At 42.9% G+C, this 26,568-nt stretch overlaps 1 protein-coding gene across 4 annotated transcripts in view; it reads left to right on the top strand.

The window, feature by feature from the left end:
* LOC134353912 (transcription factor MafK-like) overlaps positions 1 to 26,568 on the top strand; it is an 87,972-nt gene that overhangs the window by 8,086 nt on the left and 53,318 nt on the right. For 3 of the 4 annotated variants that reach the window (XM_063062436.1, XM_063062434.1, XM_063062437.1), the window contains 2 exons: positions 17,196 to 17,238; positions 20,744 to 20,951. The gene's annotated coding sequence lies outside the window, so the exon portion shown is untranslated. Of the gene's footprint in view, positions 1 to 17,195; positions 17,239 to 20,351; positions 20,473 to 20,743; positions 20,952 to 26,568 lie in introns of those variants that run through there. The other variant, XM_063062433.1, reaches the window with a different exon arrangement.

Here is a 26,568-nt window from a genome sequence, read left to right as displayed (position 1 = left end):
CCCTCACCACCATTCAGGGCCCCAAACAGTCCTTCCAGGTGAGGCATCACTTCACCTGTGAGTCGACTGGGGTGATATACTGCGGCCGGTGCTCCCGATGTGGCCTTTTATATATTGGTGAGACCCGACGCAGACTGGGAGACCGCTTTGCTGAACATCTACGCTCTGTCCGCCAGAGAAAGCAGGATCTCCCAGTGGCCACACATTTTAATTCCACATCCCATTCCCATTCTGACATGTCTATCCACAACCTCCTCTACTGTAAAGATGAAGCCACACTCAGGTTGGAGGAACAACACCTTATATTCCGTATGGGTAGCCTCCAACCTGATGGCATGAACATTGACTTCTCTAACTTCCGCTAGGCCCCACCTCCCCCTCGTACCCCATCTGTTACTCTTTTTTTATGCACACATTCTTTCTCTCACTCTCCTTTTTCTCCCTCTGTCCCTCTGAATATACCTCTTGCCCATCCTCTGGGTCACCCCCCCCCGTCTTTCTTCCCGGACCTCCTGTCCCATGATCCTCTCGTATCCCCTTTTGCCTATCACCTGTCCAGCTCTCGGCTCTATCCCTCCCCCTCCTGTCTTCTCCTATCATTTTGCATCTCCCCCTCCCCCTCCCACTTTCAAATCCCTTACTCACTCTTCCTTCAGTTAGTCCTGACGAAGGGTCTCGGCCTGAAACGTCGACTGCACCTGTTCCTACAGATGCTGCCTGGCCTGCTGCGTTCACCAAGAATACTTCAAATAGTTTCTTTTTAATTCATAGAACATGTAACATAGCAGAGTACAGGCCCTTCAGCCCATAAAGTGTCGACTTTCACAATCACTCTAACCCTGCCCATAACAGTCGCTTTTCCTTATACCCATGTGCCAATCTAACAATCTCATTAGTGCCCCTAATTTATCTGCCTATCCCACCAATCCCAGGCTCCCACCACTACCTGTGTTTTAAAAAAACAGGCCCTTTGGCCCATCCAGGGCATGATGAACCATTTAAACTGCCTACTCCCATTAACCATAGCTCTCCGTACCCTTGCCATCCATGTACCTACCCAAACTTCTCTTAGACATTAAAATAGAGCTTGTGTGCACCACTTGCCCTGGCAGCTCATTCCTCACTCCCAGCCCTCTAAGTGAAGTAGTTTCTCCTCATGTTCCCCTTAAACTTTTCAACTTTCACCCTTAACCCATGACCTCTACCTCTGACATCACCCCCAACATTTCCTAGGCTCATCTCAAAATGATGTATTCCGGTGTTGGCCACAGCCGCCCTAGGAAAAAAGGCGCCAGCTCTCCACTCTATCTATCTTATACATCTGACAAGTTGCCTCTCATCCTCTGTTGTACCAAAGAGAAAAATCCCTAGCTCACTGAAGCATGCTTTAGCAATGGCACATCACTTCAATAGAACATAGAAAATAGGTGCAGGAGTAGGCCATTCGGCCCTTCGAACCTGCACCGCCATTCAGTATGATCATGGCTGATCATCCAACTCAGAACCCTGTACCTGCCTTCTCTCCATACCCACTAATCCTTTCAGCCACAAGGGCCATATCTAACTCCCTCTTAAATATCGCCAATGAACCGGCCTCAACTGTTTCCTGTGGCAGAAAATTCCGCAGGTTCACCACTCTCTGTGTGAAGAAGTTTTTCCTCATCTCAGTCCTAAAAGGCTTCCCCTTTATTCTTAAACTGTGACCCCTCGTTCTGGATTTCCCCAACATCGGGAACAATCTTCCTGCATCTAGCCTGTCCAATCCCTTTAGAATTTTATATGTTTCAATAAGATCGCCCCTCCATCTTCTAAATTCCAGCGAGTATAAGCCGAGTCGATCCAGTCTTTCATCATATGAAAGTCCTGCCATCCCAGGAATCAATCTGGTGAACCTTCTTTGTACTCCCTCTATGGAAAGAATGTCTTTCCTCAGATTCGGGGACCAAAACTGCACACAATACTCCAGGTGCGGTCTCACCAAGGCCTTGTACAACTGCAGTAGTACCTCCCTGCTCCTGTACTCGAATCCTCTTGCTATGAATGCCAGCATATCATTCGCCTTTTTCACCGCCTGCTGTACCTGCATGCCCACTTTCAATGACTGGTGTATAATGACACCCAGGTCTCGTTGCACCTCCCCTTTTCCTAATCGGCCACCATTCAGATAATAATCTGTTTTCCTGTTCTTGCCACCAAAGTGGATAACCTCACATTTATCCACATTAAATTGCATCTGCCTTGAATTTGCCCACTTACCTAACCTATCCAAGTCACCCAGCATCCTCTTAGCATCATCCTCACAGCTAACACTGCCGCCCAGCTTCGTGTCATCCGCAAACTTGGAGATGCTGCATTTAATTCCCTCGTCTAAGTCATTAATATATATTGTAAACAACTGGGGTCCCAGCACTGAGCCTTGCGGTACCCCACTAGTCACTGCCTGCCATTCTGAAAAGGTCCCGTTTATTCCCACTCTTTGCTTCCTGTCTGCCAACCAATTCTCTATCCACATCAATACCATACCCCCAATACCGTGTGCTTTAAGTTTGCGCACTAATCTACTGTGTGGAACCCTGTCAAAAGCCTTTTGAAAATCCAAATATACCACATCCACTGGTTCTCCCCTATCCACTCTACTAGTTACATCCTCAAAAAATTCTATGAGATTCGTCAGACATGATTTTCCTTTCACAAATCCATGCTGACTTTTTCCGATGACTTCACCGCTTTCCAAATGTGCTGTTATCACATCTTTGATAACTGACTCTAGCATTTTCCCCACCACCAATGTCAGGCTAACCGGTCTATAATTCCCTGGTTTCTGTCCCTTTTTTTTTAAAAAGTGGGGTTACATTAGCCACCCTCCAATCCTCAGGAACTAATCCAGAATCTAAAGAGTTTTGAAAAATTATCACTAATGCATCCACTATTTCTTTTGCTACTTCCTTAAGCACTCTGGGATGCAGACCATCTGGCCCTGGGGATTTATCTGCCTTTAATCCCTTCAATTTACCTAACACCACTTCCCTACTAACATGTATTTCCCTCAGTTCCTCCATCTCACTAGACCCTCGGTCCCCTACTATTTCCGGAAGATTATTTATGTCCTCCTTAGTGAAGACAGAACCAAAGTAGTTATTCAATTGGTCTGCCATGTCCTTGTTCCCCAAGATTAATTCACCTGTTTCTGACTATAAGGGACCTACATTTGTCTAAACCAATCTTTTTCTTTTCACGTATATATAAAAGCTTTTACAGTCAGTTTTTATGTTCCCTGCCAGCTTTCTGTCATAATCTTTTTTCCCTTTCCTGATTAAGCCCTTTGTCCGCCTCTGCTGGACTCTGAATTTCTCCCAGTCCTCAGGTGTGCTGCTTTTTCTGGCTAATTTGTATAATACTAGTGTTTATTTCCCCTGCCTAATTGCCCTTGAGAAGGTAATTTTAAAAATGATTTAGAAGGTTAGCTTTATTTGTTACACGTACATTGAAGCATCGAAACACGGTGAATTGCATTGTTTGGGTCAATAATCAACACAGTCTGAGGATGTGCCAGGCTCAGCCCTATGGACTGGTCTGAATCCAGTGGGAACCTTATTAGGTACACCTGCTCGTTAATGCAAATCTAATCAACCAATCATGTGGCAGCAATTCTGTGCATATAAGCATGCAGACATGGTCAAGAGGTTAGGCTGATGTTCAAACCAAACATCAGAATGGGGGAGAAATGGGACCTAAGTGATTTTTTACTGTGAAATGACTGTTGGTGCCAGGTGAGAGGGTCTGAGCATCTCAGAAACTGCTGATCTCTCGGGATTTTCACACACAACAGTCTCTAGAGTTTACAGAGAATGGTGTGAAAAACAAGACATTCAGTAAGGGGCAGTTCTGTGGGTGAAAATGCCTTAATGAGAGAAGTCAGAGGAAAATGGCCGGCAGTGTTGAAACTGACGATTAATTCAAATAACCACGCATTACAACAGCTGTGCAGAAGAGCATCTCTGAATACACAACACTGAACCTTGAAATGGAGGGGTACAGCAGCGGAGACCACAAGCATACACTCAGTGTCTACTTGATTAGATACAGAAGGTTGCTAATACAGTGGCCACTGAGTGTAATTCGCCAGTGCAATGCTACACTGACGCATGACATGTCAAACCACGAATCTGTGCACTTTGTCTCAGACATCAGCGTTGTATGCCACCATTTTGAGAAAAAGCAATGCCCTTCTCCCATGTGTTTAACCTCCAACCAACACTGTGTCATAAAGCCAAAAATTCATATTCTACCTACCCATGCTATACTTAAGTTGAAAGGTTTAATAGAACATAGAACATAGAATAGTACAGCACAGTACAGGCCCTTCGGCCCACAATGTTGTGCCGACCCTCAAACCCTGCCTCCCATATAAGCCCCCACCTTAAATTCCTCTACATACCAGTCTAGTAGTCTCTTAAACCACTAGTGTATCTGCCTCCACCACTGACTCAGGCAGTGCATTCCACGCACCAACCACTCTCTGAATAAAAAACCTCCCTCTAATATCCCCCTTGAACTTCCCACCCCTTACCTTAAAGCCATGTCCTCTTGTATTGAGCAGTGGTGCCCTGGGGAAGAGGCACTGGCTATCCACTCTATCTATTCCTCTTAATATCTTGTACACCTCTATCATGTCTCTTCTCATCCTCCTTCTCTCCAAAGAGTAAAGCCCTAGCTCCCTTAATCTCTGATCATAATGCATACTTTCTAAACCAGGCAGCATCCTGGTAAATCTCCTCTGTACCCTTTCCAATGCTTCCATATCCTTCCTATAGTGAGGTGACCAGAACTGGGCAGGTACTCCAAGTGTGGCCTAACCAGAGTTTTATAGAGCTGCATCATTACATCACGACTCTTAAACTCTAGCCCTTGACTTATGAAAGCTAACACCCCATAAGCTTTCTTAACTACCCTATCCACCTGTGAGGCAACTTTCAGGGATCTGTGGACATGTACCCCGAGATCCCTCTGCTCCTCCACACTACCAAGTATCCTGCCATTTACTTTGTACTCTGCCTTGGAGTTTGTCCTTCCAAAGTGTACCACCTCACACTTCGCCGGTGGTACAATACAATAGTACATTACATATATCGACCATTAAAACAATTGGAGTCAGGTATGTACCAAGAATTGTGCAAATGTCCTACTTTCCTTCATTAATGATGCAACTTCACTCTCACGCTGAATGCTCCAAGTTTATTTTATATTTAGAGATGCAGGGTACCCCACCCAGCAATCCACCATGAGCCTAATCACGGGACCATTCACAATGATCACTTAACCTACTAACCGGTAGATCTTTGGGCTGTGGGCACCAAAGCACCCAGAGAAAATCCATGTGATTTATGGGGAGAATATAGAAAGTCCTTATGGGCACCACTGGATTTGAACTCAAACTCCAAACTCTGAAATGCCCGAGCTGTCACACCTCATGTGGGACAACCAGATCTCTTTCATTAACAAAAATGCTTAAGAACAGGTACTTCTTGCAGCTGCTGGTAAAATTCCATCTTTCCCAGAGCATACTGGGGCGATTCTACACTGCCATCGTAGAGATCTCATGGCCATTACCGTCTGGTTTGGTGCCCCATATTCTCACAATATTGGCTGCCAGCACACAGGACCGGTACCTGTCCAGGATAAAGAAACAGGCAGGAAAGATCATTGTAGACACTACCCACTCTGCAAACTGTCTTTTCCAGCTACTGTTCTATAGATTGGCTAAGCATGGAAAAAGAATCTCAGGGTTGCATGTGATGACATGTTTGTACTCTGATAATAAATTTTACTTTGAACTTTGATTGATATTAAATCTAAACCTTGTGGGTGAGTGCAAAACATTTTAAGGCAATGCTTTAATAAACCCTCAGTGGATGTTACTAAATGTAGGTTATCTAATGAATATTGTATAGGGAGAGCAAGTACTTTATTTGCATGAACTGATTGCTGCATTTACTATGTTCCAACTGCTCTTAAACAAAGTCAAAGTTATTTTAAAGTGAGTATATGTGTCACCATATACTGTACTACCTTGAGAATCATTTCTTGCAAGCATTTGCAGGAAAATAAAGAAGTTATGTAAACTATACAAAGACTCACAGACTACCAATGTGCAAAAGACAAGAAGTACTGCAATTAAAAAAATAAACGGTACTGAGAACGTGAGTTATAGAGCCCTTGAAAGTGAGTCTACAGGTTGTGGAGTCATTTCAGTGTTGAGATGAGTGAAGTTATCCACTCTGGTTGAGGAATAACAAAGGAAAGGTATGTTGCATCTGGAGTTGCTTCGGTTAGCGGGCGATTTCCCTCCACGCCTCTCTGACGTAGAGGGGAACCGCATACGAGGCAAGTTACAGCAGTGGTTTGCCATTGCCTGCTGCCAGGTGAGTTTCCAAAGAGATCACCAGCTCATAACCCAGCAGGGATGGAAAGCGTGCAGGGGAGCCAGCTGGATTCGAACTCGGGACCATCTGTTCCTGAACCTATTGGTGCAGGACCCAAGGATCCTGTACCTCCTGTGGAATGGTAGCAGCACGGAAAAATTCATGGCCTGGGTGATGGGGGATCCTTGTTGGTTGATGTTGCTTTCTTGTGAATGCACTCAATGATGGGGGAGGCTTTGCCTGTGACTGACTGGGTTGTATCCACCACCTTGTAGACTTCTCTGTTCCTGGGCATAGATGTTTCCATAACAGATGCAATCAGTCAGGCTTCTCCCAGTCTGGGATGTTCTGAACAGGATGTGAAAGTTACTGTAGAAACGCAAGCAAAAAAAAAGCTGCTGAAGAACTTAGCAGGTCATGCAGAATTTGTGGAGGCAAGGAGTTAGTCAACGTTTCAGGTCAAAAACTTGCATCAGAACAGAGCAGGGAAATTCAAGATTCAAGTTTATTTTATTTTTTTAGATTATGAGGACACACAGTCCTCTTTTATTGCCATTTAGTAATGCATACATTAAGAAATTATACAATGTTCCTCCAGTATGACATCACAGAAACACAAGACAGACCAAGCCTGAAAAACTGACAAAAACCACATAATTATAACATATATAGTTACAACAGTGCAAAGCAATACCGTAATTTGATAAAGAACGGACCATGGGCACGGTAAAAAGAAGTCTCAAAGTCTCTCGAAAGTCCCATCATCTCACGCAGACGGTAGAAAGAAGAAAACTCTCCCTGCCATGAGCTTCCAGCGCCGCAAACTTGCCGATGCAGCGCCTTGGAAGCACCCGACTACAGCCGACTCTTGAGTCCGTCCGAAAACTTCGAGCCTCGGACACCGAGCACCATCTCTGCCGAGCGTTTCGACCCCGGCCCCGGCAACAGGCAACAGGCAACGGGCAAAACCGAGGATTTGGGGCCTTCCCCTCTGGAGATTCTCAATCGCACAGTAGCAGCGGCAGCGATGTGGGCATTTCAGAAGTTTCTCCAGATGTTTCTCTATGCTTCTCACATCTGTCTCCATCAAATCAGGATTGTGCACAGCCCTTAGTTAACACATACGATATCATTTCAGAGCGGCCGCGCGCGCTGCGTCACGCCGCCATCTTCTCCTCCTCCTATCTTCTCCTATTTGTCATACGTACATTGGAACATAGTGAAATCATTTGCTTTAACAACCAAAACACCTGAGTGCTGGCAGTTGCTCACAAGCATCACCATCCCAGCACCATCATAGTATTGCCCACCATGTTCGGCAGAACAAGACAGAACACAAGCAACAAAGCAACAGCACCAAAAAACAAGGCCTGCTCCTCCCTCCCCCCTGCATACATACACAGTGCTTTAACCCCAGGACAGGCCTACAACCTACAGCCTCCAGCAGGTGTGCCTCCATGTGCGATGTCTGATCCACTGAACTCCTCCAACAAAGCCAGATTCCAGCATCGGCAGTCTCTTGTGTCTTCACAGAAATGCAAGCCTTTTATCAGAAGTTATTGAGAAATGCATTGTCCTTGCTATTAACCCGTATCTGTTTGGAACGTGGGAAGATCCAGAGTGAGTTGAAGAAGCCCATGAAGTCACGGCAGAATATAGAAACTCTTTACGGACAGTGGCGGGAATTGAACCTGGGCCTCTGGCGCTGTAAAGCATTATGCTAATCGTTACGCTACCATGCCGCCCCGATACGCCGACATTCTAAGTTCTGTTTCTTCTTCCATTAACCAGATCATTCAGCTAAACCCTGCAAAAACTTCTTCATAAGAACACAAGAAATAGGAACAGGAGTAAGCTATCTGGCTTTGACGAGATCACGGCTGAGCAACACACTCCTGTATGGAGGGGAATAAACAGTTAATATTTTGGGCCAAGACCCTTCATCAGGACTGGAAAGCAAGGGGACAGACTCAGAAAACAAAGGTGAGGGGAGGGGAAGGAGTACAAACTGGCAGATGATACGTGAGGGATACAGTGGATGGGTGGGTCGATGGGGATGAAGTACTTACTATTACTGTTAGAACTATTATTCCTTCTTCAGCCCTTTACCTCTTCCACCTATCACCTCCCAGCTTCTTACTTCAAACACCACCACCCCCCACTCCCCAACCACCTTCCCCATCACAAGGCCACTGGTGACCTGCCAACTTGTATTCTTCCCCTCTCCCTCCTTATTCTGGTTGCTGCCCCCTTCCTTTCCGGTACAGTGAAGGACCTCAGCCCAACTGCTTATACCAGCATTTTGCACGTGTTGCTCCAAGAGTATCAGCATCTGTAGACCCTCTTATGTTTAAAATCACAGCTGATATGGCCATGGACTCAACTCCACCTCCTTGCCTTTTCCCCAAACACTTATTTCCCTGCTATGCAAAAAGGGGGGGTGGTCGTCGACTCAGGCCTAAGAGGCCAGTGTCAGGCATTTTCATGCCTTACAAGGCACGGAATGAAAGACTGTGGCGCACCACTCCTCACACAGACATAGAGCAATGTGTGGTTAAGTGTCTTGCTCAAGGACACAACACGCTGCCTCAGCTAAGACTCAAACTGGCAACCTTCAGATCACTAGGCGAACGCCTTAACCACTTGGCCACATGCCCACAAAACTAACTATATTTAATGAGGTAGTATCTACTGTTTCCCTGGGCAGAGAACTTCATAGATCCAACACTCCAAGAAAAATAGTTTCTCTTTATCTCCAACGCAGTGGCTGGCTGATTGGGTATACCTGTAGACCAGCTCATCAATGCAAATATCTATTCAACCGATCTTGTGGCAGCAGCTCAATGCATAAAAGCATGCAGACATGGTCAAGAGGTTCAGTTGTTGTTCAGACCAAATATCAGAATGGAGAAGAAATGTAATCTAAGTGACTTTGATAGTGCAATATTCTCTCGCGTTTACAGAGAATGCTGCAGAAAACAAAATCAGTGAATGACAGTTCTGTGGGCAGAAATACCTGTTAATGAGAGAGGGCAGAGGAGAATGGACAGACTGGTTCAAGAGACAGGAAGGCAGCAGTAACTCAAATAACCGCACGTTTCAACAGTGATGTGCTAAAGAGCATCAATGAACACACAACGCATTGAGTGGCTGGGCTACAGCAGCAAAAGACCACAAAAATATACCTCCTATGCCTTACAACATGGCCAAAATGATTTCATGCAGCTGCTCTCCTCATATGCAGACAAAAAGACATTTCTCATATTCTGAGATTCATGTGATTATTGGACTGCACTTCATATTGGTTTCCTTCAGTTTTCAGTATTTTCTTTCTTGTGAACGAGTGGCGGGTGGGTGATCTGTTAATGTTTGTGTAGAGTGGGGATTGGGGTTTGATGCTACTGTCACAGTTGTTTTCTGTGAGTGAGGGGGTCGGCGGTCATTGATTGTTATTGTGGATGTTTTTTGCCGCTGGTGGGGGTCGATTTTGGATGTGTCAATTTTGTTTCTTTTCTTTTTCATGCTGGTTGGGTGGGGGTGGTTGAAGATTTTTTTTCCTCAACACCCATGTTCTCCCTGTATTTAATGGCCATCTGGAATAGACAAATATCAGAGTTGTATTGTACATGCATACTTCGACAATAAAATGAACCTTTGAAGCAGCCCGCACTTTATTAATATCTAAGAATATCACAATGATCTAACTCTTATAATAGCTGTCTTGCTTTTTTTCAATCTTGTAACATTTTAAGTTTTAAAAGTTCACGGTTCTCTGCCAGGAATCCATGGAATGTGTATGATTGAATTCTTGACAAATCACTAAGATGTGTTGTTATTCATTATGGATATGCATCTTCCTCATTGAAAGCATGTGATGCTCATGCTTACCACTAATGATTAACATCATGGCTATCGGTGATGTGAGATGGTGTGATTCATTAGTCAGCTGGTTTCTGCGAAATTCTGTGAGAACTTTACTCTGTACATCGTTGTAGAGCATGTTAGATTAGCATCAACATTGTTATCAAACTTCCAAAAATCAGAATACCTCTAACATTTCTCTGTAACTGACACCCTTGTCACTCTCCCCTCATGTTTTCCACACTGATTGTTTGCCAGCCTTTGTCTCTTTGATATTTATCAGTATTAGTGTGTAGTTTTTTTATTGATTCTGTTGTATTTCTTTGTTCTACTGTGAAATAACTGCAGGAAAATTAATCTCAGTGTCGTATATGGTGACATACAAGTACTTTGATAATAAATTTATCTTGATCATTTGCCCAAATGTTCCTCCCCCTCCCCACCAAACCATTTGTCTGACTCTGACCTCCTCCAGGATCTCTGCTCTTCATATTGGAGGACTGGCAATTCAGCCACCCACAGAGACTTGGGTCTTGTGTTTGGTAGAGTGTAGAGAGTCTTCATGCACAAATACTCCCTTCTGAAGGCCAATCTAAGAAATGTTTAGGAACTGGTTTTGTTTAGGATCTGATAACCCTTAGTAACATGATCAAAGAGGCACAGAGAGAATCTGCATTTACCAACCTTTATTGTCTCAACTAAAAAGCACATGGGTTCACAAAATAACTACTTGTGTGCACACCCACTAGAATTCTCTGACCCTTCATGAACAGTCAATAAAGAGAAAAGGTTTTAAGGGAAAGGAGTCAACACTGTCCGGGTATTCCTCATGGTCCCACATCCACAATGGCTGGTCTCTGGAATGTTATGGCTGCTTTGCATTTGAAGCTCATAACTCTTATGGTGTTCATCATCAGTTCATATTATGCATTTCCATCCCATTGGCTCAAGGTTACCTGCCTGGGTAACCTTCTTACTGGCTGTGGTTCAGGGCAACAACCTGCATTGTTCTATGCCCTCAACTACGTGCCTTTGGTGTTTTCAACTCTGGCTGATTCAAAACAGTCAAACCAGGTGACTCGGACGCTGGGCCTAATAAGATCGATTCTCCTGCAAGCCCGATACTTTTCATAATAAATAGCTACTTGTCTTTAGCAGGTCATTAGTTGAAACTCCTTGTGTCCACATTTAATTGCTCTGATTAAGTTATCACAGAGCAAGAATCAGTTAAGCGAACAGTTCACAAAATAGTGGCTGCAAGGATGGTCTCACATAATGGCCATCTCCATTCCTGTATTCTTTCTGGCCAACATTTTATTGTCATGTTTACCAAGATAAGGATCCTCACCACCTAGGACATGCACTCTCTTATTGCTACCATCAGGAAAGAGTTACAGGAACCTGAAGACACACACTCAATGTTTCAGGAGCATCTCCTGTCCCTCCCCCATCAGACTTCCGAAGGAATCATGACCCCATGAACACCACCTCACTTTTTGCACGACTTACATTTTTGATATATATTTCTTATTGTAACTTAGTAATTTTTTGTGTATTGCACTGTACTGCTACCACAAAACTTCAAATTTTATGACATATGTCAGGCTAATAAACCTGATTCTGATTCCGAAACAGAGTGAAAACATTTTGTGCATCGTCCAGGCAGAGAGAACAAACAGCATAAAACAGTGCAGTGCACAAACTGGCCCTTTGGCCCACAATGTTGTGCTGAATTAATTAAAATAGTAATTGACTGCCTAATTTAGTTAATGTCTTCTACCCACACAATGTCTATATACCTCCATTCTCAGCAGATTCACATGACTATCTAAAAATCTCTTAAATGCCTCAGTCTTATTAGCTTCCACTACTATCCCTGGTATCCATCTGTCAATGTATAATATAAAACTTGTCTCACACATCTCCTTTTGAACTTGTTCCCTCCACCTTAAATGCATGCTCTCTAGTGTTAAGCCATTTTGACCTTAGACTAAAAATATCAACTGTCTGCTCTATCTGTTCCTCTCATAATTGTACAAACCTCTATCAGGTCTCCCCTCAGCCTCCACAACTCCAGAGAAAACAACCTAAGTTTGTCCAAAGTCTCCTCATAGCACACACACCCTTGAATCCAGGCAGCATCCTGATAAACCTCTTCGACACCCTTACCAAAGCCTCCACATTCTTTCTGTAATGGGGCAACCAGAAATGAATACAATTCTCTGGATGTGGCCTAACTGGAGTTTGATAAAGCTACAATATATCTTCCCAACTCTTAAACTCAGTGCCTTGACTAATAAAGGCAAACGTGTCATACACGTTCTTCACTACTTTATCAACCTGTGCAGCCACCTTCAGGGGGGTATAGGCTTAGACACACGGATGTAGAAAAATGGAGGGTTATGTGGGAGGGAAGGGTTAGATCGAGCTTGGACTAGGTCAAAGGGTCGGCCCAACATTGTGAGCCAAAGGGCCTGTACTGTGCCCCGATGTTCCATGTTATGTTTTATGTTGGTCCCCAAAGTCCATCTGTACATCAGTAGTGTTAAAGGCCTTGCCACTGACAGTGTACTGTCCCTTTATATTTGATCTCCCAAGGTGCAACACTTCAGATTTGGACAGATTAAACCCCTTCCGCCATTCCTCCATCCATTTCTGCAACTGGTCAATATCCATTTGTATCCTTGACAATCTACTACCCCTGTCCAGAAACTTACTAACCCATCCAAACACATTTTCATCCAGGTCACTTGTATATATCTCAAACAGCAGAGGTCTCAGTCCACCATTGGTCATGAATCTCCAGCCAGGAGATGTCCCATTGAACACTACCTTGAATCTAACAGTATATGCTTGTAGCCTTTTGTACTTTCTGTCTAACAGGGGGGGAGAGCAGGTTAGCTACAGATACTGGTAGCCACTATAACCAGCCCTGTAAAAAGTTAGCAACCATGTCAAAATTTACAAGTATTTCCAATTCAAAACTCTATAAGGTTGTAACAACCAGTAAATCGACTACTTGTTGTCTCAATCCTGTCCACACCACACCTTTTAAGCACTATTTTCTTACTGTTTTCAATTCTGTTAGGAAAACCCCTACTTAAAAACCCAAACATTGGTAATGAAGTACTATCTAACTACAGACGCATATTGTATCATCCCTTTCTGGGCAAGATTCTTCAGAAAGTCATTTTCAACCAACTCAACAACTTTCTGAATGAGAACATTATTCTAGAAAAGTTTCAGTCAGGCTTCAGAGCAAACCATAGCATGGAGATGGTCCTTACTAAAATTGTCAGTGACTTCAGTCTCAGTGTTGATACCAACAGAGCCTCAGTTCTAATTCTTCTAGATCTAAGTGCTGCCTTTGACACAATGACCACAACATTCTCCTAGACCACTTTGAGACCTAAGTTGGCCTCTCTGGTAATGCCCTTAATTGGTTTTACTCATGTAACTTAGAGAGAAAAATGATTGTCTCTCTCGGAGACCAATTTTTTAAGAGATACAGTGTTCCTTTTGGTGTTGCTTAGAGAAACTGTTTTGGTCCCCTACTCTTCTCCTTATAAATGCTCCCCATAGAAAACATAATTAGAGAGTTTAAACCTGATTTCAGTAGTTATACAGATAACACACAATTGTGTATCTCGGTTGAGCGTGATAATAATAACACCCTATTTTCTCTGAATTCTGGTGTAGATGCAAAAAACAAATTAATGAGCAACAACACACACAAAATGCTGGAGGGACAGCTAAGGCCAGGCAGCATCCATGGAAAAGAGTATAGTGAATGTTTTGGGCCAAGACCCTTTATCAGGACTGAAGGAAAAACAACGATGAGTAGTCAGAGTTAGAAGGTGGTGGGAGGGGAGGAAGAAACACAAGGTGATAGGTGAAAGCGGGGTGGGAGGGGTGAAGTAAAGAGCTAAGAAGTTGATTGGTGAAAGAGATACAGGGCTGGAGAAGGGGGAAACTAATAGGAGAGGACAGAATACTATGGAACAAAGAAAAGGGGGAAGAGCACCAGAGGGAGGTGATGGGCAGGTAAGGAGCAACAATTTCCTAAAACTATATGAAGATAAAATGGAAATATCTGTGGTTGGTTTCAAAGCCCAAAGAGATAAACTTCCTGACAAACCTGGGAACTTGGCTCCCCTTTAACTGGCCTGTGGGTTATCCTTGATTGAGATTTTAATTTTGAATCCCACATAAAAACAGTGATCAGAGCAGCATTTCTGCACAAGAAATTTTGCACAGGTACCTTTGTTTCTGTCACATAACGATGCTGAAAAACTAATTCATGACTGATATCAAATAGACTAGATTACTGTATTGCACTTTCTATTGGCCTTCCAAAGCAATCTATTGACAAACTTAAACTCATTCAGAACACCACTGCTAGACTTTTAACTAAAACCAGGATCGTGTCATTATGTGTTCAATACGGGCAGTTCGCCCGGAACCAGAAGTTATGTTGGGGAGCTGATTGCACGCTCTCAGGTCGAGCTGAAGCCATTACTGGAGTGTTCTGTAAATAAAAATGTGCTAGCACTTCTACCTGCACTGTTTGTCTTTATTAAGAATAAACATAACATAGTGTCAGAAGTCGGCGTGAGGTCTAAACACAGACAATAAACGAATACCGTGAGTGGTTAAGAAAGGGGCGGCTGGGTTCCAACAGAAAGAAGCTACCGGCCAGAGAGCACGTTGTGTTCTGAAGCTGCTGTTGTTCACCAAGAGTGATTCAATTCTGTAATGGATAAGCTAAGTCCCCCCATGCCTGTGCAGTTTACCGGCAATCTAACTGATAGCTACAAACGCTTCAAACGGCGATTCAATATATATTTAGCGGTGAAAAGAGCTGGAGGGGCAAATGAAACATTGAAAGTGTTTATCTTTTTGCATGTAATTGGTGAAGATGCTTTGGACATCTATAACAGCTTTATATTGGACACGCAGATGAAAAAATCAGTAAAACGGTAACTGTAAGCAGGATCTGTAAACATCAGGAGCTGTAAACTGTAAAGAAACTGCAAATGCAGATATAAATAAATAGCAATAAATAATGAGCATGAATTGACAAGATAAAAGAGTCCTTAAATGAGTGTAGTTACCCCCTTTTGCTCAAGAGCCTAGTGGTTGAGGGGTAGTAACTGTTCTTGAAACTGGTGGTGTGAGTCCTGAGGTTCAATCTGGTGGCAGCAGTGAGAAAAAAGCATGGCCTGGTTGATTTGGAGATTTGAGAGACTGACTAGTTAGGGACAAAATAGTTTGCTGAACTTCAAAGAATGGGCTCAGGGAAAGATTACTCCATGAAGGAGATTTAACGCTGGAAAAGCCTGTGGATATGTGTAGGGCAGCAGAGACCACATGATCACAAGCTAAGGAGCTGCACAGGGGAGAAACAACAGTGTGTGCTGTGAAAACAGAGGGGCAGAGCACAAGGTGTTTCCCAAAGCAAAAGCATAGCAAGGAGGAAGGCTCAAACAGTAAATGTAGCAAATGTGGAGGTAGGAACATTCCTGCAGTAACTGTGGGAAGAAGAATCATTTTGCAAAGTACCGCAAAGCTGGGGCTACTAAGAGAAAGGTGCACAGGGTTGCAGAGGAAATGTAGGAAGTCTTTGTAGATTCTCTGCAGACTGCTGGTGCTGATAAGTTCGAATGGATTGTTCCGGTGACTGTGAATTAGACAGTAATTCCATTCAAGCTTGACTCTGAAGCCCAAGTGAATCTCTTATACAGAGGGGATTACAAGACTCTCAAATTAAAGAGCAAGATTTACTCAGTGAAATTAAAAGTGACAGACTAGACCGCAGAGAATGTTCTAGTAAAAGGAGGCTGTATAGTGACATTCAAGCACAAGGGGCAGCATCTACAGATTGTAGATAAGAGAGTACTGCTAATATTAGGCCTGAATGCATGTGAAAAGCTTAATCTGGTGGAAAGAGTTTTTGTACTGGCTTCACAGACCAAAGAGGACAACACAATACTCATGGAAGAGTACACAGATGTCTTTGAAAGGCTCAGGTGCTTACCTGATATTACTCGAGAAACTCGCAACAGCGTCCATGGGAGCTCCAGAGTGGTTATGCAAGAGAAGCACAAGAACTCCACCTTCCATAGACATCTGTACCGGCTACACCAGCATGATAGTCAGGGACCCAGTGCTGAACAGAGTGACCATGATGAAAAAGTCACCGGTCTTGTTTCCACATCATGCAGCTTTGGGTCAAATTCTGTCTCTCAATGACTTCCAGTTAAAGACTGGAAATCAAAAATATCTCCACGATCCTTGATGAAGTTGAACAGGAAAAGTAAAAGGGAAGAAGGGAAGATGGGACGGTTATTAGGGATTGCCCTACCTGTAATAATGGATTGGTCATAATATAGTTTGTGGAATTCTAACTCTAAAACTAGATCAAGCTTGTATTTATAGTAAGATGTGATTTCTTTTAAGAGTTTGTATTTTAAAGCAAGATTTTGGTGAATGACGTTTGCCACTTGATTGTGCCTGTGTAGGTAATCAGATTGAGTTAAACTGCTACAGGATCCTGTAATGTGTTGGACTGTTTCTTTTTTTTCTTGGCATTTTCTATATTTATCATCTTGAATTTGTCAGTCTTTATTATGAATTTTTGATCATTTTTGTTTGAATATCCTAGTCCTGTATTGCCGCAAGTAACCCTTCTGTTTCTGGGAAGAGGTCTCCAACTCTGAGCCAGGCATTCGACACTTCCTTGTCAACTTCTAATCTACTCAGAAGTTTTATTAAAACTGTTGTGCAGATTTTAAATGTTATTCCTGTTTCCCCTTCTGTCCAAGGTAGTGTTAATCTAAGCACATTCAATTGTACAGATTCTTTTCTGAAGTTTGTCATTTCAGTTATCATTTTTCTTTGTAAATTTTCCAGATCAGTTTTGGATCAAGGTATTATGCCAAAAGAATACATTAATGTAAGTATAGCAAATGTGTTTACTGCCTTTGTTATATTGTTACTGTAGAGCCCTGATTGGCAAATTTTCCCAAGCCTTGCAGAAAAAAGATTTTCCTTGATCTATTACCTATGATCTATTTTCTTTGTTTGTTGATATCCCAGATGTTTAAATGCTTCACATTCATCCATCAGTTTGCATTGTATCCTGCTGCTCTGTTTGTATTCCATTAGCTCGATTGCATTTTTCTTTATGTTTAATGTTCTGCACTTATCCAGTCCAAAGTTAATGTTTGTATTTTTCAAAAATACTGTTTGAATTCATTGCTTCTTCTTCTTCTTCTTATTATTATTATTATTATTGCAATTTATTTTTCTCAGCTCAAGCTGGTAAAATCTGAGATACGGACATAGCCAAGCATTCTCATTTATCAATTGCTTAGAACTTTTGCACTATTCTTGTGGTGTTTAGTATTGTGGCTTTCTGAAGATTTACATAGAAATTACTCTGTAGTCCTAATTGTTTAATGCTATTGTGTAATGACTTTGGGATGATATCAGTTGTAGATATTACTATTGGAACAATGTATACCCAGTTCCTGTTCCAAAGTCTTTCAGTTTCCTCTTTAGTTCAGCATATTTCTGGTGTTTTTGCTTATTGACTTTTGTAAGTTATGTGTTTGGAATGGCTATATCTATTAAATAAGTTTCTCTTGCTTGTTTATCCTGGATAGTTATATCCAGATGGTTATTATGGATTGTGGTCTCTGTGATAACTGATTAGTCGTAATATAATTTGTGGTATTCTGACTCTATAAAACTAGATCAGGTTTGTATTTATAGTAATGTGTGATTTCATTTATGAGTTTGTACTTTAAAGTAATCTTTTGATGAATGACATATGCCACTTGATTATTATTACTGTTATTTTATTATTATTCTTAAGAGAGAATGACTAGGATGGGATGAGTCCTTGATTATATTGGCTGCTTTTCCGAGGCACTAGGCAGTGGTGAAAGAGTCAATGGGGGGGGGGGGTGGTTTGCGTAATGGACTGGGCTGGTTTCGTAACCCTCTGCAGTTTCTTGCCATCTTGGAGAGCATTTGTCATACCAGTTTCACAATGAAGAGCACAATTAGAACAAAACAAAATCTATTTTAGTGCAAAATGAGAAAGTGATCATACTGTTGTTGAACTGTAGCTCAAGAACCAAATGGTTGAAGGGAAGGAGTTGTTCTTGAACCTGATGGCGTGGGACTTCAAGCTTTTGTACTTCCTGCCTGATGGTAGCTGCGAGAATTACAGCATTTTGTATGTGCTGCCGAAGATGGTGGGGATCTTTAATGATAGATGTTGCCTTTCTGAGTGAACAGATTTCTTAATCATGTTCGCCCTGTGTCCCAAGATGGACATCATGCTTCTAGCTAGTACCTTTAGGACAAGCCAACCCAAGAAGTCAATATCCATAATCAAAGGCACAAGAGATTCTGCAGAAGTCCAGAGCAGCACACGCAAAATTCTGGAGGAATCCAGCAGGTTCGGCAGCATCTATGGAGGGGAACATTTCAGGCAAGTTCCTGTGCTGCTGCTGTGAACGAAGCTAAACCCACATTCCCCTCCCCGCCAAAGTGGACTTTGATTGGCCTTATTTCTCGTGGTGATGAGACAGTCTACAGAGAGGTTGACACCCTGACACAGTGGTGCCACGATAACAACCTCTCCCTCAATGTCCTAAAAACAAAAGAGCTGATTGTGGATTACTGGAGGAACAGAGACAGGCTCGCCCTGATCAGTATTAATGGGTTTGCAGTTCAGAGGGTGAGCAGTTTCAAGTTCCTCAGTGTACACATCACCGATGATCTCACCTGGGCTGTACACACCGGCTTTGTGGCAAAAAAAAAGCACAAAAGTGTCTCTTCCATCTCAGGCGACTGAAGAAGTTTGGCATTGGCTCCCAAATCTTCAAGACCTTCTACAGGGGCACCATTGAGAGCATTCTGACTGGCTGTATAACCAGTTGGTACAGGAACTGCACCAACCTTGATCGCTGGGCACTGCAGAGTGGTACAGACAGCCCAGCGTATCTGTGGATGTGAACTTCCCTCCACTGAGGACATTTACAGCAGCAGGTGCAGGAAGAAGGCCTGGAAGATCATCAGGGACACAAGTCACCCCAACCATAAACTGTTTCAGCTGCTTCCTTCTGGCAAACAGTACCACAGCATTAAAGCCAGGACCAACAGCTTCTTTCTACAAGCCATTAGACTTTTAAATTCACATGCCTGTACATTGTGACAGAGTCATAATGCAGAGTTTTACTCCCTCACGTTGTGGGATTGTTGTAATATTTAGATAAATTATAAATTTAAATAATTTCTGAGTTCCTTCATTCCAGCCTGTGGAGCTATTAAATTCATATATTGTATGTGTCAGTGAATAGATCAAAAAAGATAACTCACTGCTCCAGATAAAAGGTCTTGACACAAAACGTGATTGTCCATTTCCTTTTATAGATGCTGCCTGACCTGTTAAGTGCCTCCATCTCCTTTGCTTGTAGCTGCCGGGTAGATTTTCTGGAAAGCTCTCTTGCGAATAATAAACCCAAGAAATTCTGCAGATGGTGGAAATCTTGAGCAACAAACACATAATGCTGGACGAATCCTGCGGGTCGGGCAGCATCTATAGAAGAGAATAATCAATCGCCGTTTCCAGCCAAGATGCTTTATCAGTTCTGGAAGGAAGGTCGATTGTTTCCCTTGGTAGATCCTGCCTGACTCGCTGAGTTCCTGCAGCATTTTGTGTGTTTTGTTCTCTTAAAACTCTTATGTTAGACCCTCTTTGCATTCAGTTTCAGTTCTACTGCTTAGAAAGCAGAATTCCGTGGAAAAAAAACAGCTGTTTCTTTGTTGAGAACCGGCTTGCAAGTGGGGCTGAGAGACAACAACCCTCCTTTATTGCGAGCACGCTTGCCCCTCACACTAGTGGGAGGAGTGCGCACCCATTTGCCCCGCACAAACATGGCTTCTCCGAAAGGTTACATCATTCTTTTGATCGGATTGACTGACGTCATTACTTTACCATCTATGGCCATCCAGTCAGTGACGTGCGTGTGTGTGTTTTTTTTTTGTGAATGAAAGGCATCTGCGTGTGTGGGTATCATCTGACCCTGGAATTCCAGGAACTGACTTGTTTTCATACAAGCAACAAGCGAAGAGGCTGAAAACAACATAATTTTCTCAGTATCTCCGGAAAACAGTGAGTAACAACCATAATCTTTTCAATTCGACCTATTTTGACAATTTAATACCTGTAATCAACTTCAGATATTTTTCCCTTCAAATAGAAATACCCAGATTCAATGTTGTTGTTGGGTTGGCTGCCTTGCTGCTGAATCACCGCTGAGTGAAAGAGCGTGTTCTTTTCAGGTCCATTTCAGGATCTAAAGTATTTAATGTTTAACGGGGATTGTTTTAATCCCAAATCTTCCTTTTTAATACTTAGCCCGTTTCCTCTATTCTGTTTTCAGACTTGTTAGCTTTTGTTTGCCGGGGGAAGGATTATTAAAAGTGAGAAACGATTCGCTGTTTTCCCCCTCTTTGGAGGCTCGTTTTTCATCTGAACTCAACGAGGGTGGAGAAATAAGGAAGGAAAAGGAGGGGAGAAAATCACCTTAAGGAACCAGATATTTACCGAAAAAAGCAGCCAAGCCCAGAGAGTTTGGCGGCATTCCACAGGTTGGTAACGTAAATAAAATGGAAATCTCCGGCTTAAATGAGTTGGTGCATGAATATGAGGATAAAAATATGAAGTGTTGAATGAGATATTGAGAATTATGGGGAGCGAGAGCGCGTTCCTGAAGCACTCTTTGAATTGCTAGAAGCGTATGAGATGTTTTAAGACAATGTGCACATGAGCTGCCTTCAAAAATACGCACCTTTCCCTCAAAGGTCTGTTAAATTTTAACCTTGTGGTTCAGCAGTTATCTGGAATCGATTTCAGTGGCTTTAGTTACGTGGTGCCTAGTCATTTATGGTTGGAAATAGTGAGGTGTTTTCCGCATTATATTTTTTTATGAGTTGGATCAGTTGGCATCGGATGTGATGGCTTCTGTTAAAACAGCTGGAGATCTACTTTAATGGACATTGGCAAGGTGATAGGGGAGCTTTAAAAATTGTGCCTCATTACACCAAATGTTTTATTTTAAATGGGAACAGTTGATACAAGGCAACAATTAAGAGGCCACAGTGGATCTTGGTAACCTCAGACTAGGTTCTTCCCTGTTCGTAGGACATGGCCAGTTTGAGATTTGGTACGTCACCATAGAACTCGCTGAAGCACTTTTGCCTCTGTTTCTCCTTCTACAGGGACTGTAAGTAGTTGATCGGGCTGTTGAGGGTTGACATAAAGTTGTTGTGCCAAAAGAACTGTACCACTCTTTAGAATACAACTATATTGTCATTGCTCAGGACATCTCCAGTCCATACAAAACAGATATTTACAATACATGTGGTATGGCTTAATTTTTAAAAACTCTCATATTCCCATAACACTGAGTGAGAAACAACCACGTGAAAAATATTCCGGAAGGCTGTCAGTAATATAAAACTGGAAGGGATTTGGCTTCAGATGGAGGAAGACAAGGGTGAGAGTTTTCTTGTATTATTAGGCATAAATTTTTAATTGGTTTGTTATTGTCACATACACTTTTGTTTTGCATGCCATTCATACAGATCATTTTTCTATCACATCAATACATGTAGAACAAGAGATGCGCAATGGAAAGTGCACTGCAGGCAGATAAGGTGGAAGTTAATAATGTTTGATGGCTCTGGGTCTAACATCATTGGAATTTAGAAGAATGGGGTTGGGGTGGATCTCATTGAAACCTATTGAATATTGAAGGGCCTAAATCGAGTGGATGTGGAAAGGATGTTTCCTACTGTGGTGGAGAAGACTAGAAGAACAAACATTAGGAATTACTTTCGCCAGAGGATGGTGAATCTGTGAACTTCATCGCCACAGACGGCCATGGTGTCCAAGTCATTAGGTGTATTTAAAGCAGAGGTTGATAGGTTCTTGATTAGCCAGGGCATCAAAGGTTACGGGGCGAAGGCAGGAGAATGGTGTTGAGAGGGAAAGTAAATCAACAATGGTTGATTGCTGGAGAGGACCCGATAGGCCAAATGGTCGAATTCTGCTCCTATGACTTGTGGTCTAAACAATGTGGTTATAGCCACTGTCCATGAAATATGAAAAGTTTCTAATTACTGTGAACTTTTACCTTGTGTCATCAACAGTAATATTAGTGGGTGGCTCATTGATATCCCAGTCAGAGGATTCGTTCTGTATGCCATGATAACTCTGCCTCCTATAATCCATACTACGCCAGTGGTTGACAAGTTTCTGTTATTACACACCACAATCAGGAGTACAGACAGCTCACACTCCCTTCTTACCCTTCAGTTTTCATGTAGTCAATACATGGAGAGTGATGAATGTGTGGAACGCCCTGCCAGGCGTGGTGGTAGAGGCAGATACATTAGGGACATTTAAAGGACTCAGATAGGCGCATGGATAATAGAAGAATTGAGGAAAGGGTTGGATTGATCTAAGAGTAGGTTAAGTGTTCGTGGGCCGTAGAGCCTGTGATGTTCTGCGTTCCGGTCGCGGGCCCAAGGTCTGCATGTCTCAGTCTGAATCAGGATCTGCTGGAGACTGCAGACCGAAGACTGAAGAAGACAGCCTGTCTTGGGCTTAGCGGGCTGGGTATGTGTGCTTGGGTGGGAGGTCGGAGTGGGGCTTGTTTTGTTGCTTGTGCTCTGTGCTGTTCTGCCGAGCATTGTGGGCTCGCTACGTTGGTTCCAGGAATGTGTGGCTTCACTTGCAGTTTGCCTCCAGCACACCTTTGGGCGTGTCATTTGTTAGTGCAAACAACGCAGGTCACTGTGTGTTTCTGTGTAGAGTAATGAATAAACGAATCTGGGATCTCGTATGTTCTACCTTCCCATCACTTGTGAAATTGTTGTGCTGGTTTCCCCTATTCTGTAGGTCATCTATGAATTACATGAGGTATCCACTGTCCAGACAACTCTTGCCACTCCAAAACACAGGACACAGAACTGTACAGTACAGGAACAGGCTCTTCAGCCCACAGTGTTGTGCTGAACCAATTAAATTAGTAATCAACTAACCAACCAAAGTAATCCCTTCTGCCTATGTCCATATCCTTCCAATTCCCTCACATTAATCTGCCTATAAATGTCTCCTAAAACTCCCTACTGTCTCTGCCTCTACGGCGCAGCACATCACACAAACCAATCTTCTGTCCTCGGACTCACTTTACACCGCACGCTGTCGGAGCAGTGCTGCCAGGATAATCAAGGACACGACCCACCCAGCCAGCACACTTTTCATCCCTCTTCCCTCCGGGAGAAGGCTCAGGAGCTTGAAGACTCGTACGGCCAGATTTGGGAACAGCTTCTTTCCAACTGTGATGAGACTGCTGAACGGATCCTGACCCGGATCTGGGCCGTACCCTCGAAATATCTGGATCTGCCTCTCGGTTTTTTTGCACTACACTACCTTACTTTCCATTTTTCTATTTATGATTTATAATTTAAATTTTTAATGTTTACTAATTTTTGCTATTTTTAATATTTAATATTTGTAATCCAGGGAGCGGAAAGCGCAGAATCAAATATCGCTGTGATGATTGTACCCTCTAGTATCAATTGTTTGGTGACAATAAAGTATGAAGTATCATCCTTGGAAGCACATTCCAGGCACCCACCGTTCTCTGTGATTTAAAATAAACTTGCCCTTCAGATTTCACTTGAACTTACCCCATCTCACCTTAAATATGTCACCTTCTTCTTAAGTCAACAGCAGCTTGCCGGAGTCCTCTGTCCTGGGCCGAAGGCTGATTGGGCCTGTGGCTTTCACCACACGACTTCATACGTCTTCTAGGCAGAGATCCTTCTTCTCCAAGGGGTGAGGTCCTCGGGGCTTCTGTTGGTTTCTGTAGGTCTGGGTTTTTGTGAGATGGGGTTAGTAGCCCCATACCCAACCCTCTTCCTTTTACAGCCATGCTTGGGACCATCCATGACAGAGTTATCTTAAATGTAAGGCCTCTGGCAGTAGACATTTCAACCCTGGGAAAAAGGTACTGTCTGTCTACTCTATCTATGCCTGTCATAATCTTATTAATCTCCATCAGGTCTCCCTACGCTATTCCAGAGAAAACAACCGCAGTTTGTCCAACCTCTCGTTGGAGCACATGCCCTTTAATCTCAACCTCCTGATAAACCTTTTTTGCGGGCCCCCTTGACATCCTCCCTATAATGGGGCAAGCAGAGTTATATATATCTGAGATTTTCTCCCTCAAGTCTTTCTCCTTCAGTCCTCCCTCTAATACCCAGTGCCCTACAAATGCCTTGAACAATTTCTTCTTTGTACTTGCACTCCACAGCCCTGCTCTCCTGATAGATTTTGTATCATCCCCAGGAGTCACATTCGCCCCAACCTGGAAACCCTGCACTAAGCTAATATTGTAATGTGTAAGCCTTAAGTACCTTGACTGTGTGGTAACAGTATTCATTTCTGTCAAAGTTAATGAAAGAATTTATATCTATATATTATAACGGTAACAATCATCTGCATACACCATCTCAAACGATTCAAACTGAATCGCAACGGCTTAGCCACTGGAGACTTCCTATCGTGGCTTTTCTCTTCGAGCTTTCAGATTGGTTTATTGTAGGTTTGGGACCAACCCTAATACTTTGTACTGGTTCAAGGCTGACCTCTCCAATGAGCTCAGAGTTTTCAGTGGGTGCTCTCATTTCTGATTGTCACCTGAAAGGAAAATGGCAATTATTACTTCAATGCACTGAATCATCTATGGCTCTTGGCCAAGGAATTCTAACTTGTGTTAATGTTTAGTATTTCATTATCACAGAGCACTGAAAGGGCTCTTTGGCTCATCTGGTCTATGCCAAGCAAGGTTCCCATCTATGCTGGTCCTATTTGCCCATATTTGGACCATGTGCATTTAAGGCCTCTTTGTGCGGCACCATAACGTAATGGTTAGTGTAACACTATTATAGTGCCAGTGACCTGTGCTCAACTCTGCTGCTGTCTGTAAGGAATTTGTACTTTTTCCCCATGAATAGATGGCAAAGCACGTGGTACTCTGTTTTCCTCCCGCATGCCAAAGACATACGGGTTAGTGCGATAATTGGTCACGTGGGTTTAATTTGGCAGCGCAGGCTTGTTGGCTGCAAAGGCCTGTTACTATGCTGTATCTCTATAAAATCAATTAACCTTTTTTGCCTGTATACCTGTGCAAGTACCATTCAAATCAGTGTGCTCGGCTCAAATTATTTCTTTCGTTGGCCTCTGATACTGTTCCTTTCTCCTAACCTGGCCTATCTTAGCCAGCTCCCATTCCGATCCTTGCATTCCTCTGGCCTACTGCCCATCCTTTCATTTTCATTTTCTCCAACAGCTATTCTCCCGCCTTATCTTTTCCCTCAGACATAGTATAGTTCAGCATAGTAACAGGCCCTTTGGCCCAAAGTGCCGAAGTCATCCATGATGCTAAACCAAACTAATCCCAACTGCCTTTTATAATTTTATATAGTTTTCTCCACTTCTTATAGCCAATATGCCTTTCCTTCTATTCTCTAATCCAGGCCACATCTTGGTGAACTCCTTTTTGTACCCTTACCAAAGCCTCTATGTCGTTTCTGTAATGCGATGATCAGAACTGCACACAATACAATGAAGGCAAAACAAAGCTTTATACAATTTGCAACATGACTATACTCAACATGCTGACCAATGCCATCAAACTCTCGGAAACAGAAGCAGAATTGTGTCTACTCCACCTGTCGATTGTGCTAATTTATTTCCCCTCTCAACCCCATTCTCCTACCTTCTCTTCGTAACCTTTGACTCCCTTACAAATCAAGAAGCTATCAACCTCTGTTTTAGATATACCCTCTGACTAGGCCTCCGCAGTCGTCTAGAGAAATTCCTTCTTATCTTTGGACGTCCTTGTGTTCTGGTGCTGTGCCCTCTGGTCTAAGACCAACCTCTCCCATTTGGCAACATCCTCTCAACACCCACTCTGTCTAAGCCATTCAATATTCAGTAGGTTTCCATAAAACCATAAGACATAGGACAAGAATCAGGCCATCTGGAAGTCTGCTTTGTCATTCCATCAAGGCTGATTCATTATCCCTCTGCACCCCAGTCTGCCATTTTCACATGAACTTTGATGCCATGACTTATCAAAAACCTATCAACCTCCGCTTTAAATCTTTAAATATACCCAATGACTTGGCCTCC

The sequence above is a fragment of the Mobula hypostoma genome, chromosome 11 (assembly GCF_963921235.1).
Source record: "Mobula hypostoma chromosome 11, sMobHyp1.1, whole genome shotgun sequence".
NCBI classification, from domain to species: domain Eukaryota; kingdom Metazoa; phylum Chordata; class Chondrichthyes; order Myliobatiformes; family Myliobatidae; genus Mobula; species Mobula hypostoma.
Note: the sequence above shows the minus strand (reverse complement) of the source record. Positions and strands in the feature narration are given on the sequence as shown.